The sequence below is a fragment of the Penaeus chinensis genome, chromosome 15 (genome assembly GCF_019202785.1).
Source record: "Penaeus chinensis breed Huanghai No. 1 chromosome 15, ASM1920278v2, whole genome shotgun sequence".
NCBI classification, from domain to species: Eukaryota; Metazoa; Arthropoda; class Malacostraca; order Decapoda; family Penaeidae; genus Penaeus; species Penaeus chinensis.
Window position 1 is genome coordinate 15,795,898 of NC_061833.1, and position 5,000 is coordinate 15,800,897.

Consider the following 5,000-nt stretch of genomic DNA (forward strand, 5'->3'; position numbering starts at 1 on the left):
CATCAACATAAAGAGAATAACATTCACAGACCTAGGATTAAAGATACAACATATGAAGATCGTGAGGTTAGATATTTGGACAAGATAAATGCATTTGATATGTGTATATGTGTTCATTGCAATGAGCGATATCTACGTCTCTAAAATACCAAGACCATTTTATCATGAAAGGCTAGTTGTTCTACTTAAAATGAAATCCAACCACGAAATAATTTTTTTATTTTTCTTTCAAAATCGTGAAAACGCACACGAAAATGGCGAAAACTCGGAATTGCCATCTCCAGCAACGTATGGCAACGACGTGTTTACCGTTCGGCTGAAGTCGCGGCCCGGTCAGTCAGCGTGCCCGAGCGACCACGTTAAGACATTGATGGTGCAGGGCGGGATAAGGGGTAGCGTACCGTGTGTGTAGACTTGTGCACACGCTGTGGACCACTAATGTTTATAATGTGAGGAGCTGTATGTTTCCTCCCTACAGCATAACGGAGCAAAGTGAGATTTTGAGGAATATTACAGGTGGGTGAATCAACAGGGTCGAAGGAGGTTTTTCTGTCGTATGATGCAATTTGGTGGAATTTAAAATGATGTTCTGAGGTTGCGTGGAATGATCTATTGTGCTGTGCTAAGAGTGTGCCTGTGGATGAGTGTGTGTGTGTGTGTGTGTGTGTGTGTGTGTGTGTGTGTGTGTGTGTGTGTGTGTGTGTGTGTGTGTGTGTGTGTTTGCTTCTGGCTTGATTGCTTGTGTGTGTCACATTGTATGTACTGTTTGTGCATGTGTATCCCCCCCCCCCTCTCTCTCTCTCTCTCTCTCTCTCTCTCATTCTTTTTATTCTTCTTTTTCTCACGTTCTCTCTTTTTATTTCTAGTTTCTCATCATTTATGATATACTCTCTCTCTCTCTCTCTCTCTCTCTCTCTCTCTCTCTCTCTCCTCTCTCTCTCTCTCTCTCTCTCTCTCTCTCTCTCTCTCTCTCTCTCTTTCTCTCTCTCTCTCTCTCATTCTCTCTCTTTTTCTTTCTCTCACTCTCTCTCTTTCTATTTCTAGTTTCTCATCATTTATGATATAACCCCCTCCCCCCTGGCTCTTAATTGTGAGCAGTGGCCTGTTTTGTGAAGTTGTGACCTGGTGTTGGGTCAGTCCTGGAAGTTTGTAATCTTAGGTCAGTGGAATTATTGAAGTACCGAGATATCGCAGATGATAGGTTTAGTAACGCGGGAGAAAAGGTGCCTTGCTTACACACTCTTTTTCGTTCTCTCTCTCTCTCTCTCTCTCTCTCTCTCTCTCTATATATATATATATATATATATATATATATCGTCATTTTTCTCTCTCTTATTCTTATTCTCTCTCTCTCGATGGTTTCCTTTCTATATCTCACTGGTACTATTTATGCCTTGCTTTCATTCTTTCTCTCTCTCTCTCTCTCTCTCTCTCTCTCTCTCTCTCTCTCTCTCTCTCTCTCTCTCTCTCTCTCTCTCTCTCTCTCTCTCTCTCTCTCTCTCTCTCTCTCTCTTTCTCTCTCTCTCGCTTATTTTCCTTCTATTCGTCTTATTCCTTTTGCCTCCCCCCCTTTTTTTTCTCTCACTTGATTATCGGCATGTCACGCTGTCCTCTTAAGTGAAGTCAACGGGACCCGAGAAGTGTGAGGTGCTTGCTCACTGTCTTGCTTCCTCATCCCCTCCTCCTCCTCCTCGTCTTCTTCCTCCTCCCCCTCCTCTTCTTCTTCTTCCTCTTCCTCCTTCTCCTCCTCCTCCTCCTCCTCCTCCTCCTCCTCCTCCTCCTCCTCCTCCTCCTCCTCCTCCTATTAATCATTATCGCCATCGTCATCTTCATCTTCACATCGTCGCCATCATTATCATCATCATCATCATCATCATCATCATCATCATCATCATCATCATCATCATCATCATCATCATCATCATCATCATCATCATCACCGTATTCTTCTTCGTGCATAATCACCTTCATTATAATCATCATGACAGTCACCACCACCATAATTGTCATTATATTGTCATCATTATGCTATTCCTGTCTCTCCTTCCTCGTTTCTTGCCCTGTCCTCCTTCGGTATCCCTGTCTGCGTCCTTCACGTACTTCCTTAGGAATAAGGAAGGAAGGAACGAAGGAGTGGAGATGCCTTATCTTTAACATTCTTTCATTCTTCCCTGTCTTCCTGTCTCCTTTCCTCCCCTCCTGTTTCTCCTTCATTCCATCTCTCTTTCCTTCCTCTCGTCTTCTTCCTTTTTTTCTTTCCTTCCCTCTTCCTTCCATGTCTCCTCCCTAACCCTTCTATCTCCTCCCTCCCTACCTCCCCTCTTTCCCACTTTCCCCCTCCCTCCCTCCCTCTCTTCTCTTCCTCAGTCCCACCATAAATTTTCTCCTTTTTTCTCTATTTTTCTTCTTATCTCCACTTCTTACCCCGTCTCTAATGTCGCCATGTTGTAATTAACCACTTTAATTACGTCAAGAGGTCAGGCACGGGGTCGGGCAATCTATCCTGGCCTCATTTCCTCCTCGTATAAGAAGGAAATTAAAAATGCACAAGAACATCGGATGGTAAAAAAAAAATCGCTTTTGAAAATATGAATGTTAAACAGTGCAGAAATGTATAATGATGAACAAGAAAAGAAACATGAAAAAGGCATGTGAAGAAAAAGAAAAAAGAAAAGAAAAAGAAAACTATAAGCGAGAGGGAAAAAAATATTAGTTCGACGAAGCTAAACGACTGTACGAAGAAAACAAGTGAACGTCGGGGAGAAAACACTTTTCATGCAACTGTCTGTCAAAACAAAAGAGAAGCGATGGCGTTGGAAGATCCTCTCGAGCGAAGTCTGGCATGGTTTAACAACGCTCAGTCGCCGCGATTGCTTGTGGCTATGAATAATTTTCATGGCACGTTAGACTGTTTGTTCTGTCCTTATTGATGTGTGTCTTCATGCATGTACGCACTCGCGGTTGACGTGCTAACAAGGGTGTACGTCAGTGTGCGTCATGCGTCATGTATATGTGTGTGTGTGTGCGTGCGTGCGTGCGTGCGTGCGTGCGTGCGAGCGAGCGAGCGTGCGGGCGAGTGAGTGAGTGAGTGAGTGAGTGAGTGAGTGAGTGAGTGAGTGAGTGAGTGAGTGAGTGAGTGAGTGAGTGAGAGAGAGAGAGAGAGAGAGAGAGAGAGAGAGAGAGAGAGAGAGAATCCACGGAGGAATATATGAAGATTTATTTAAAGGATATGGTAAGCATTTTTCTTCTAAAGCTAAATACCCGGTACGTCACACAGGAACACTAGTCTTCATGCAAACCATACAATTTATCATAGCGCACGTCTGTTTTATGACGGATCAGCTACAGTCATGCAATATACTTTCATGGAGGTTTATTCTCTCTCCTTTTTATTTTTTTCTTTACATTTAACTTCTTTTAACTCAAAATTTTCTTATTTTTGTCTTCTAGTTTTTTTGTTCAGAAATAATTCATAAGGACCTTTTGACACGAACACGTGAAAACAGTATTTGTGCCGAGATCAGTACATCTCTAACAGGGCACGCAGCCTCCCTTGTGTTTGTGTAGTCAGACTAGTACACGATGTTTGTACATGAGGATGTGCTTATAAACTCTGTACAGACAGCTGGTTTGAGATGTGTAAGTACTGTACATGTGTACATTTTGAGGTCTCTCTCAGAAGGGAATGAGTTATGTATACGTGGGATTATGTATAGATGTATACGATAACGTAATATGGATAAACGGATACTTTGCAATACACGTCTGCAATAATGGTGTCGCATAATTGAAAAATGCACTTCCTTTTACAGAATGTGTTGAAGGTATCAAACCCAAACGGATTCGAAAGACAGATATTCTAGTCATGTAAGAAAAAAAAAAAAAATCATTGATTTTTTCTCTCTCAAGGCTACTAAAACGCCAACAATGCATTAATATTCTTATTATTTTCTTCCTCTCTTTATTATGAGAAAAAAATAACATTGGTATAATTTTATTTTCTCAAAGCTACTAAACGCCAATAATGCATTATTCTTATCATTTATTTCATTATCTTTTACACTGCGCCTGTCGATAGGCCTACCTTTATATCCCTTCCTAGTCCTATTCGCATGACGGACTTCCCTTCCTTATACATCTTTTTCCACGAGAAAGTGACAGCGAAATGACGAAATGAATCAACTGATGGCGGCGCGGATTATAAGGGGTCAAAGTGGCGGGCGAATAAAAAGCCGGGACCTGATTGGGAAAATTCCTCACGGCAAAATAAGCGGTTAGCCAAACGACCGTTTTGTGTCGACCGTGCAGTACCTAACGTTCGCTCGCCCCCCTCCCCCTCCCCTTCCCTTCCCTTCCCCCTCGTTCCCTCTCCTCTTCTTGATGCAGAGGTAATTTGTAATGTATTTTTTTTCCTTTCGGCGTTTTCTTTTCTTTTTCGTTTATGTATTTCCTTCTTTTTCTTCATCCTTCTTCTAACGTTCGCTCGCCCCCCTCCCCTCCCCCTCCCTTCCCTTCTCCCTCGTCCCCTCTCTTCTTCTTGATGCAGAGGTAATTTGTAATGTATTTTTTTTCTTTCGTCGTTTTCTTTTCGTTTTCGTTTATGTATTTCCTTCTTTATTTTTCCTTCCTTCTTCTAACGTTCGTTCCGTCACCCCCCTCCCCTTCCCTTCCCCCTCGTCCCCTCTGTTCTTACCTTCTTGATGCAGAGGTAATTTGTAATGTATTTTTTTTTGTCTTTTGGTCGTTTTCTTTTCGTTTTCGTTTATGTATTTCCTTCTTTTTTTTCTTCCTTCTTTTTCCATTATTCTATCATCATCATCATCACCATTTCATCACCATCATCATAATCATTACCATCACGATCACCATCACTTTCTTTTTTTTTCCCTTGGCGTATTTCATTTGTAATACTCAGTTCCACTAATTCCAAAGAAATTATGAAATATGCAGCTGAACAATCGGTCCGCTTTACCTAACCTCCATTCTTTTATTGTGCCTAT

General features: G+C 41.8%; 1 protein-coding gene across 1 annotated transcript in view; it reads left to right on the top strand.

Annotated features, from left to right (window-relative positions):
* Nucleotides 1–346: 346 nt before the first annotated feature.
* LOC125032712 (inter-alpha-trypsin inhibitor heavy chain H3-like) overlaps nucleotides 347–5,000 on the top strand; it is a 97,452-nt gene continuing 92,798 nt past the window's right edge. The window contains exon 1 of the mRNA XM_047623977.1: nucleotides 347–516. The gene's annotated coding sequence lies outside the window, so the exon portion shown is untranslated. The remainder of the gene's footprint in view (nucleotides 517–5,000) is intronic.